The sequence below is a fragment of the Puntigrus tetrazona genome, unplaced genomic scaffold, assembly GCF_018831695.1.
Source record: "Puntigrus tetrazona isolate hp1 unplaced genomic scaffold, ASM1883169v1 S000000846, whole genome shotgun sequence".
NCBI lineage: Eukaryota > Metazoa > Chordata > Actinopteri > Cypriniformes > Cyprinidae > Puntigrus > Puntigrus tetrazona.
Genome location: NW_025048446.1, coordinates 340,001 through 352,500, shown reverse-complemented (window position 1 = coordinate 352,500; position 12,500 = coordinate 340,001). Strand labels below are relative to the sequence as shown.

Below are 12,500 nucleotides of genomic sequence, written 5' to 3'. Positions count from 1 at the left end.
TCTCTCTCTCTCTCTCTCTCTCTCTGTCTCTGTCTCTCTGTCTCTCTCTCTCTCTGTCTCTCTCTCTCTCTGTCTCTCTCTCTGTCTCTCTCTCTGTCTCTCTCTATAAGATGTTATATTTTTTCTTGCAATATCTCACATTGCTGTTTTTTTTATTCAGAGCGTCCTGTTTATATCTCCAAATTGTCTGAAATTGGCCACATTTTGAGACGTAAAACTCTCAAAATAGGTATAAAAATTGCTCATTTGCATCGAGAGACAAAAAAGTGAGTGATTTAAAATGTTTAAAAACCCACAGAAATGTTTGCGTTTCCCCATATACAGATATATCTGAGTTTATAGAAATGCAAACGTATACAAATACATGGGGAAATGCACGGGATATAATAATCCTGCTGCTTTGAATGCCAGATTCTGCCTTTGTGCAGATTCATTAATTGGTGTATTGAAGTGTCGACTAAAGAATGGCCGAATGTATTCTGCTTCATCCACAAAGACCTCCTGCTGGACACGGCAGATGGAGACGAGCCTCACGCAGAGTTTTCAGAACACTGATCCTGGACCTGCACATGCAGCCTCAGCCTTTCCAGACCGATTGACGCATTCTGGTGTGAGATCAGCTTAAGCCTGGCTTTACGGGCTGTTTTTAGGGCGAGGGAATAACCTCTATCTGCAGCAGAGACAGATGACTGAAGCTTTGTGCTCATGCTGAATAGAGCGAGTGTGTAACTCTGTTTCTGTCTAATTTCATTTCTCTGGAATACTTCAACAACTAAATTCCCTCAAACTCATGAATGAAAATATTGCGTTTGGAAGCTGAGACGCTGTAAACTCAGGGACTGTGGGTTCCTGTATTTTTCTAAAGCAGATCGAGCTAGGCTAAGCAAATGCACTTTGTTGAATTGATATAATTAAAAATAGCGTTTCACACCAAAATGAAAACAAAAGACCCAAAAATAATTGATCATGAATCTATCAACAACATTCAAGCTTTTTTTCCACCAGAAAAAATTAATATATAAAAGAGGCAATTACTTAAACTTTTGGTCTCACAATTCTGACACTATATCTTTTATTTAATTATTTTTTTCTTGCAATATTGAATTTTCCATCTACTTAATTTTGTCTTTTATTCTGAGTTTATATTTTAACATTCTTTTTCTCATAATTGCAAGTTAAATTCTAAATTTTAAATTTAATGTTATTTAATTTTATTTAATTTAATTTTATTTAATTATATTTAATTTTATTTTATAATTTAATTTTATTTAATTTTATCTATTTTAATTTAAATTTCAATTACATTTTACATTTATTTTAAATTAAAATTAAAAGTAAATTTAAATTTAATTGAAATTGAAATAAAATTTATTAAAAATTTATAAATGTAAAAATTTATTTATTACTATTGTACAGATCAATTTAATTTTTGTAATCACAGTCTTGCAAAAATTCGGGATATATAGACTACATACTATAGACACTCTAAACGCCTTAAAGATGATTTCCCACCTGTATGCTACCTTTAAGGCGTGTCATTTTGATTTATATATATATTTATGTATTTATTCAAATTTATCTACTTTAGATGAGCTGATATGGGTGTGGGTGTTCTGATCTGTTCCTGTCGTCCTGATTCACTAGTCTAGCTGTCAGTCTATGGATGTAGGGAGCGTGTGGGGTGGGATCGGAGGACTGGTGGTGATCTGATTTGGGACAAGGCCAGACAGCAGGATTTGTCAGCTGTAGTTAGACTATGATTATCTAAGCCTGAACGCACCAGCGTTGTGAGCGCTATCTGTCATGCAGCTCGCCTTTCTGGTTTTCTCTCCTTATACCAGCTGACGTTGAGCCTGTGCATTATTTTATTGCTCAGAAGTTTCTCTTTATATACCCTAAAGGTTTGGAGTTGGGACTAAATCCTACTGGGACCCTAAGTTTTTGCTCAACGAGGCTGAATTTATTTGATCAAAAATACAGTAATATTGTGAAATATCATTACAGTTTCCAAAAACTAAATCTGCCACCAGTATTTTGAATGCTAATTAAATTTTTACTCATGTTTTATTATTTATTTAAATGACCAAACTTTTATCTTAAATTTAAATGGAGGAATAAAAATAAGCACACATCAATCATTTGTTTATATCAGCTCAGATCATTTAATAATGGTAAAAATGCTAAACGAGTATATTCTGGTTTAATTCATGTAATCTTTGAGATGTATTTTTACCAACCACGTTGCATGTGAGAGCGTATAGTGTGGTTTAACAGCGAGGGTTCAGCTCGGGTTTTCTGCAGCTTTGTGTTTTGTTTTTTTGTTTTTTTAATCAGGCATTGTCACTAAGCTACACCCGTTACATTACATAAGCCTGTAGGAAAACACATGCACGCAGGCAACAGAGTACAGGCGTGCTGTAATGCCTTTCCAATTAGATAATCGTGCAAATGTAAGAGGCACGGAGGACTGAGGATGACAGAAGAAGTGCACATGTTATGAAAGAACCCATTGTTTATCTGTTTTATTAGAAGTGTTTCATTAAAGTTGCCACGGATTTACTGTTGCATGTTTTAAAAATGTGTGTATGCTAGCAATTGATGGAGAGAATTAGACCCAGAGTGTTTTGAAGACTAATGCGTTAATGCATTTTTGTAACATAATCTGTTATGCAAACATGCTGCAGTCTCCCTGTTAAATTGCAAAAATAATTTCCACAATGCTAATTCTGTTCAGGGTGGTTTCCAAGGCACTTCAATGTGGTTACTAAGATGTCCTGGCCATTTTTTTTTCACGCTAATGTAGGCATTGCTGTGCAGTTGCTAGCATCAGTAGCAATGTCTTTGCATTCACACTGAACAACCTTTTTAACCAACACTTTGGATAAAAGCATCTGCCAAATGCGTAAATGTAATGTAAAAAGCATTACACAATTTGAGGACTCGTTATGCACTAAACTTCAGTGCAATCTGTGGAGTTTGTTTGAATCGCCGATTATTAGTGTGAGCGGTGGAATAGTGACGCTCGACTGAGCATGCTTAGAAATGTCAATTTTTTCCTACTGGTTGTGTGATTGATGCTTTTGTGGCAGCTAGTGGTCATGACTTCATTGGAGGATGTCTGAACGTGAATGGGAAAATTGTAACCATATTGCAGACTCGCTCGCATAAATATGACATCACCTCAACTCCTCCTTTGTTTTGGAGTGGTTTCTAGGCCCTCTCGCACTGTTGCTGTGTGTCGATGAAAAAGTTTCGAACTCCTTCCTCTCCTGTGCCCATCTCACACTTTCCATCTGTCTGGCCATAAATGATTCAAGCCATCGCAGCCATCAGCAGCAGCTATTTAAGTTCAGTGTGTGACTCAAGATAGACCAGCACATCAGTAAGCAGGGCAAAGTTTACCTTCTTAACTCTTGGTTTAAGTAAGAGATCATGTGCGGTCAGCCAATGGTTACTGCGAAATAATTGGATGTGTTATTTCTAGTAACTAGCTATAAATGTACTGACTTTACCTAACTGTTACGCCACCATAACAGTAGCTGACTGAAGAAGAAATTAAAATAAAAGACAGTTAATACTCAAGTCTGCTATAGTGCCTCTTGTGGCAACCCTGAGAATGCAATTTTGTGATTCATTCTTGTGCATTTGGCATGATTTTTCTTGTGCATTTGGCATGATTTCACCCTAGATGCAACAGTCTGAATATATACATATATACATCATATTTTTGCCAAACCTGTCCAATCTGTGTGCTCTTGATTATTCGGTATTACGGCCAAACATGCAGTCATTTGATTTTTTTTCTTTGATCATGCTTGGTTGCTGTCTTGGTTTGCCCAAATTCACATATGCTTTACATTCAGTAAAAATTTATCATTTCAATTTCTGAATACATAACAGCATCTAAGAACAGTACTTGAGGTTGAACCTCCAGTTTTGAAACTGGAAAAAATCTCAAACTAGCGTGGCTCAGCATTGTTTATTCTCTGCATTTTAAATTTTTTCTATCGGTAACTGAGGATATTGTTCAGAAGCGCTAACTTTCACATTTTAGTTTATATGCCGTGTTCTCTTTTGTGTTTCAGACTGCTCTGCGGAGGCGAGGCAGTAGAGAAACCTTCAAAGATAAGAAGTCTTTAACTCAGGTGTGTACAACGAAATACAAAGATCGATTCACAAGCCTTATACACTATTAAAAATAAAGACTCTTTATTGGCATCTGTGGTTCCATGAAGAAATTTTACAGTGCATAAAACATCCTTTATAGTTTGTAAATGTTCTTTAGAGTAAGTTATTCACGTCAAAATGTTTATTTTAAACAAAAAAGACATTATTCTATGGCATGGCTTAGAACCCACCTTTTGGAAACACAATATGCTCAGTACTTGTTAAGTATATAGACTACAGAACCTCATGATTTCTTATATGTTGTCCAGGCTGATTAATCTCTTACTATTAGGCCTTTCTAAAATGGTGTTGCCTTTTACAGTCAAATATTTCTTTCTCTTCAGGAGGACAGTTCGGATCTGCGCTGTCAGCTACAGTTTGCCAAGGAAGAATCGGCTCTTATGCGTAAAAGATGGCAAAACTTGGCCGTGAGAAGGATGAACTGGAACAAGAATTGCAGAAGTACAAATCAGTATCACGGCGTGGACAGCCCTTTGTCCATGGCCGAGGTGACGGTGGAGGCCCCACACCTCTCGGGGAAGCGGAGTTACGGTTACTGGCTCAAACTGGTGGAAGAGAAGCCAACATTCTGGGAAGAAAGATCGTAGAGCTGGAAGTGGAAAACCGTGGCCTCAGGGCAGAAAGCGAAGATCTACGCTGCCAATACGAGAGGGACTGTTTTGGCCGTGAACCCTTCTCGAGTGTCCCTACCTCTCACCGTGCGGTGGCGATGCCCTGGAATCTGCAAGTGAACTGCGGAGACACTTGCAATTTGTGGAAAGAGGAGGCTGAGCTTTGCGGCGCTCCATCTCTGAGATTGAGGACCACAACAAGCAGCTGACCTCCGAGCTCAACCGCTTCAAATTTGGACCCAGCCAAGCTGACCGGGAGTCGAGGGAGCTGAAGGTGGAAATGGTGGTGCGCTTAAACCTGGAGGCAATGGTTTCTCGGGAGCAGGGAGTGGCACCACTCTGCAAGAGGAGCTAAAAACTGCAAGGCTCCAGATCAACGAGCTAAGTGGGAAAGTGATGAAGCTGCAGTCACGAGAACCGGGTGCTAATTTCTAACATGCAAGCGCTGTGACTTGGCGGCACAGTTGGGGATACGCACCAGTAGCCCAAGGGATAGCGACATGGATAGTGATGCCGGCGAAGAGAAGCGGATGAGGGCGAGGCGGCCAGGCTTCTACTACTCCACCCTAAGCGTGAAGGTCCTGTTGGTGGGGAAAGTGACTCCGATGACTTGTTTGAGAAAACGGCAACTTCTGGATTCGCCAGTGGCGAGAAACCCTCCGATCCTGGTGATCTGGGAGTGGCCGAGTTGGCCCAGCGCAGACGGGAAGACCGGGAGTCGCTCAACAACGTCAGGCGTGAAGCTGAGCGGCTTGGTAAAACAGTGGAGCGGCTCATAACCGATACGGACAGTCTGATCCGAGAAGGTCGTCTGGTTGTCCTGGGAGGGGAGCTTCTTGCAGAAGGTTCGGAGTTCAGAGGAGATGGGGACTCTGCTGAATCTAAACCCGACTCTCAGGTGCTGGATTCCATCAACACCCGCATGAGGGCTTTCCGTTCTGAACTCCAGCAATTCATGGACAAAGTGGACCACCTAGGGGAGGGTCTAAGGGACCGCGTTGATGACCTTTCCCCAATGCCCAACCTCACCGAATCTAGCAGCTTCCTTTCTACTGTTACCTCCATGTCGAGGGACTCGCCCATCGGGACACTAGGAAGGGATCTGGTGACCGACTTCAGGTAGGTTACGTGCAACTCGACCTTTTCTTCTTTATTCAGTGTTTGCCGTCACATGCAATCACATGACATGGCAAGTTCCTTTTTTCTTTGCTGCTTCCTCATTTGAAAGTCCTTTTTTGAGAATGCATATACACCTTTATATTGATTCTGCATCTTCATGTATCATGTATCGAAAGTCCTGATTGCACCAGAAAGGAAGCTATTTAATTAATTTGGCTGGCATGACTCTTCATCTTAAATATGAAACAACCCGAGAGATAAGAAGGAAATAGGCAGACTTGCTTAAGATATGGAGCTGTATTTGACTAGCAAGCGGATTATGCAGTTGCCTTGGCATCAGTGATGTTTCTCATCTTTTCTTTTTTTGCAAGTCATGTGTGAAAAAATGAGATATGTGAAAGATTAATGGCAGTTACCAACAACAAACACAAAAGGACACACAGAGTTGCAAAGGTTTTGGGGTTTTTAATTCATTTTGACATTAATATCCTTCAGCAGCATAAATGCAGAACAAGTTCACCAAACAACACTCAATTACCAAAATTAACTGACCAGTTTATCTTTTTGAACACCATATTATTTGTGCTATTTTTGCAACATGTACGTGGATTTTCTGCATGCATGGATTACCCAGATGACCTGTTGTACTACATTTGCCAAAATGTGCAGTATATAATAGGGTACACCACCTGGAATACTACATCCCACAATGCAATGCACATTTCCCCGAGAGTCACCCAGCTCAGCCAAGATGACCTTCCCTCTCCTTTCCTAGCGTAACCACCCTCGATGCTGCTCATAAACACCTGCCCCATCCTCTTACCCACAATCTTGTCTCGCACCTGGGGCAGGGGTATTTCCCGCATGGCTTCACAAGGCTATGTGTATTTTTTTGATTTTCATTGATTTGCAGGGTCCAAAATTTACTGTGCACAATTTTGACTTTTCATTATCGCAACTTAACATCTCAGTTTCTGCGTTTACTCAGAAATGCACGAGAATTCAGAAAAAGTTAAAAGTTGCCATTACCTTTATTTTTTTTTATTCCGTGGCAGAAATAAGCTGCGATGGTATTTAGTATTTCATAGTCAATATTATATTATTTTCATGCATATTTGCCACAGATAATAATGTAACATGTGTTACAAACACAAGCGCTTGCAGAGCGATTCGCATAGTTTGTTTCTGGCCTTAAACTTAAATTGTGATTATTTAGTTCTTAATACTTTCATATTTACATGTTGCACTTCTTAATAAGGTTATCAGAAATTCAACTCATCTCCACTGTATTTTCAACTACCAGCACTTGTCAGTTTTGGACCCGACTGATGTTGCATGATTTATAGCCTACTAACATCAACTAAAATGGCAGAAAAATGTGTTTGTCACTAAGCAAATCTAGTAGTTTTTATTTGCACAGTTAATGCTGATGCAACATATATGGAGCATGCAGCCATTAATATGAAACATGGCTGGTAAGAAGTGCTTACACTGCATTTTTGTTTCCCGAGTAACCTCCAGAGGCTCTGTGTGACCTGTGAACATGCTCTAAATACACTCAATGCTTGTTTCTCTATATATTCTATGTGACTTTTATGTGGTTGATCATTCTCAGGAACAAGCGTAGCTGTGTCTTTTGTCTCAATGAATGATTTTCAAATGTTTAATTGCCAGATATGCTAAATAGTCTCGGTAAGCTGCCCTCCATAGAACTGCTTGTAGCTTTTTTTTTCCTGCTTTGTGCTTTGAAAGTGCTTTATGAGAACATGAGTCAACCTTCCAACAAATAACCTCACGCATAACTACGGGTTTGGCGCCTATTGATGTTTTACTAGCTTGTCGTACAGAACCGAGCATCCGAACATGATTTGATATTTCAAATTTAAAGCGCAATGGTGTTTGAGTTGCGCTCTGATTGGCCGATTAGCTCATTTGGCTCATGTTTATTGGTGGAAGCCGTCGTTAAAATGCGTGGCGGTTCTTCGCTTTGGGTCACGTCATTTGTCTTTAATCCAACCACTTAACACTCTCCATCAAGCATGAAGCCACCTCACATCTTTGAACGGTCAGAAGGTTAATGATAACAGACCTGAATGCTTCTGTATAGGATGTTTATTTAAGAGCTTGAGGTCGCTTTTTGCGCTGCTTTCATCGCATGGCTGCTGCATCGTACGCATCAAACCCTGTCAAAGTCCTACACACCTTTGAGATGTTTGTCACGCCTCATCCAAAAGCCGTCAGCATTACTCTGTCATCGCTGATCAGGGAATGGCGATTATATTAAAAAAAAATACATCAGTGGTAATTATAAAGTATAATATAATATTACATAATGTAATATGGATATTAACTGTAACATTGCATCTTTCTGTTGTGAACTTTTAACAACTGAATAACATTATGAAATCGTCTAATATACTAACTTGCGACCTAATTATTATAAAATTTTAACCTGTGGTCTTTTTAACTGTGTGTTTTTGTTGTTGTTGTTGTTGTTGTTTTTTGGGGGTTTTTAAGTTCTTTGATTTCAGGATATGTGTATCACAAACATATTGATCGATTCGTATTTATATATTACTGCATATCCTTAATATGCAGTAATAATCCTCAATTAAATAGTTATTTATATATTTTTGTATATTTTTTTTCGATATTAATGTGAATAGATTTAAAAGTACATATATTATTTTAATTGTTAGCTTAAGAAAAATCGAATGATTAATTATCTTAATAATTGGTACCAACACGAATATTATTTTAGAAAATTGTTTAGCTAATGAATGTTTTCATTATTTTATTGAAAATTAATGTGAATCGAGCTAATAATTCAAATGATTATCATTTGAATCATTATTAGCTCAAATAATAGTTTAAATGATCATTTAGAATTTTAAAATAGCTGCTTTTTTATTTTATTTATTGGTATTACTAATAGTATTATTTCTTTGATGATTTAACAATAGAATGTAATATTGTAATTAAAATAATTGTAATTAAATTGTAATTAAATTAAATTGTAATTAAATGTAATTAAAATATTGTAATTAAAATGAAAAATAATATATAGTTAATTGCTAAAATAATCATACTTTCTTTAAAGCGAATAGCGTAACGTTAACGGCGATATTTTCCAGCTGCGTTAGTAAAACGTCAGGCTTTTGACCCGGTCCTGGATTTGGCACGACACCACTGGCGTTTAGTCTCAGCTGTCAGTCACTGCACATTTTGGGTTATTGGTTGTAAGACTCATGTATCCCCATCGCATGCGCTTCATAACCAGTGTTTTGCATTCTTTTTTCCCCTTGGCCCTTCCCTTCTTCTCTCTTCGTCCCTCATTCGGTCCCCAGATGTTTCAGCCCATGATTCTGTTCCTCCTCATTCTCGTTCTCTTCTCGTCTCTCTCCTCGCCATCATCTTTAAGTTGGTGTTTCTTTTTTGCTTTTCTTTGTCTTGTAGCCCGCTGGCTCTCTCTTCTTTCTTTTTTTTTTTTTTTTTTTTTTCTTTCTTTCTGTTATCCATTCAATCATTTTTGAACTCATAATCATTTTTGGAGTACGGTGTGTGTCACCTTGCATTTCACACTCTGAGTTTGGCTTAAGCCCACGTTGAGTTTGATTTTTCCCCTCCACTCTTTCTTGTCTCGTGTGTGTGTGTGTGTGTGTGTGTGTGTGTGGATTCTGTTTGTGGTTCACCGGTCCCGTGCACCTCCCTCTGTCTCCTCCACCTCCCCGACCCTTTCCTCCCCTCCTCACTCACAGTACGGGCGCAGGGAGGAGCAGGAGTGGTGCCTAGAGCGGCAGAGTGGCCCGGAGGCCCCAGGACAGGGCTCCGGCACAGCCAGGGGAGGCCCTGGACTCAGTAGATACACCAGGCCCCACAGTTTCAGACCCGAGGTCAGTGCCTCGTTCATCTCCCTCTCAACTGTAAGACGAATCGTTTCGAGTGTTCTTGCAGTGGCTCCATGTGCTGCATTAGTTAAGATGAAAGTATTTTCCCGTGCACCACTAAAACGTGCGTTTCTGGACAGCCTTGGTTATCTTTGGAAGTCTTCACACGCTTGATGGAAATGCGGAAGTAGCTGGAACAGTAGTGTGGTGAGTTAAGGTGTTAAGCGTTGCAGTTACTGATTATGTGACTTGCTTTGCTTCCATTATTTCTGTGAATGCTTTTGCCTTAAACTTTAATATTATGATGTTTATATCAAAAATGGAATTATTTAATATACATTTTATATTAGTAAATAATTTAAGTTTTTTGTTAATTTAAAAATTATTTTAATCAACTTTATATATATAATTTAAAATAAATACTTTTTATATATATATATATTATGAAAAAAAAAAAAAAAAAAAAAAAAAAAAATATATATATATATATATATATATATATATTAAAAAAAAAAAAAATATATATATATATATATATATATATATATATTATGAAAATGTATGCATATACTGTATATATAATTTATTAAAAATATTTACATTTTATATATATATATATATATATATATATATATATATATATATATATATATATATATATATATATATATATATATATATATATATATATATATATATTTAATATATATATTTTTAATATTTTTCATAAACTATATATATGCATACATTCAATATAAAATAAACATATATTTATTTTAAAATCTTATGTCATTAATATTAACGCTATTAAGTAAAGTAATATTTTATATCAATAATAAAGCTAATTTACATTTTACAATTACATTATAGTTTTCCTATTTAAAATATAACCATATTAGATGGAAAAAAAAAAACAAAAAAACTAAGCCACTGCTAATATCCGGACATAACCAAGGCTGTAATCCTCTTTTTAACATTAAAACAGGCCAGTAAGAGCTGTTTCGTTGGTGTATGGAAAAGCAGAGAGCTGGAGTGCCTTTCCTTGTGAAAATGTGCAGAACGGGTCGAAAGCGAGGAGATATTCACACACTGGTTTAATGACATTTCTGTCGTGAAACACGAATGACCTCGGTGCGTTCAGAGGTACCAGACTTTAAAACCTGAACCACAAGGGTTGCATCTAATCCTGAAGTATTCATGAATATGGCTCCAGATTTCAAAATAAAAGTTTTATTAGCTTTGAGATGAATGTGAGTGCACTGGTGTTTGAGCACAAGGGTAGCCGTGTGTGAATATTGAGTTTCTCTGTCCGACAAATCTCCTACAAACACTCTAGATCTGCTTCAAAACCTAGCGTTCGTTGCGTCCTAGACTCATTTTAAACCAAATCGACTAACAATAAGAGTAACTGAAATAAACCTGGCTTATTTGGTAAGCTTGTTTTATGAAACGGGGGTGAAAGCTGTTTTAAAATGCCCTTTTGGATATAATATGGCAAATTCAATTCTATAATCGATTAAATATCTTTATTTAATCAGTTTTAAATCATTAAATAGTTCTTAAATATACATAATTAATTTCCAATCATTATATATTGTTAAAAATAAATGAAGAATTACTGTTTTGCACAATATCGTATGTGATTTATTTATGTTTTAAATTGCAAAAATGTATGATGCTGACTATGAAGGCCGCTCACTAGGTTTTGAAACGGACCCAGTTTTCAGAGGAAAGGAACTATAAAGAGCAACCCTCCCTAGCTTGTGTCTTGATTTAATTGAACACAATTTCTAATGTAATAAAAAGCATATGGAAGCGAGCCGAATGTCATAAAATAGCCCTTTGAGTTATTTTACACCAGGTTATTAGACCAGGAACGAGCGGCAGCAGCGTTGATTCGCCTGACGCAGCGAAATGAAAGCGGTAGATCTAGCGAGAGTAGTTCGTTCGCTTGAATCACTTAATTCACATCATTCTCACAGTGATTCTTTTGGTTTCTTCTCACTCCGCTCACGATCACTGCTGTTAATTTAAAATCTCACGGTTTGCCATTAACTACGATCACTCACCGTTCTTTCACGCAGGGGCTTTGGAAAATGTGATGCTTCTGTTCAAAACAAGGGCTGTGTGTGTTAACCATGCCATCTGTTTTTATATATATATATATATATATATATATATATACATGTTTGTATTTAATTTTTTGTGTGTTTGTCCCATGTGCTATCCCTTTAAACACAGTGCTCAGAGAACAGAAGCGTTTCTTGTAATTATGACATGCGCTAGAGGACAGCTTATGCTTATATCGTCTGATTTAATGATAGTATATATATATATTATATGAGCCTGTCATATAAAATAGTTTAGTTAATATTTAGATGATCATTTAGATGTTATATATATATACATATACATTTTTATTGTAGTACAGAGAAATTGAGCAATTGTCTGATTTTGACTGTGGTATTGATTTAATTATTATAAATTATTTTTATTATTAATATTATTTTTAGATATTGTAGTACTTAAAAATGGGATTATCTTAAAAATATTAGAAATGAAACAATTTTACATTTATATATATGCATATATATATATATATATATATATATATATATATATATATATATATATATATATATATATATATATATATATATATATATATATATATATATATATATATATAAAATGA

The 12,500-nt window shown here is 36.6% G+C and overlaps 1 pseudogene; it reads left to right on the top strand.

Annotated features, from left to right (window-relative positions):
* Positions 1-12,500, top strand: part of LOC122335661 — a 44,296-nt pseudogene that overhangs the window by 19,682 nt on the left and 12,114 nt on the right.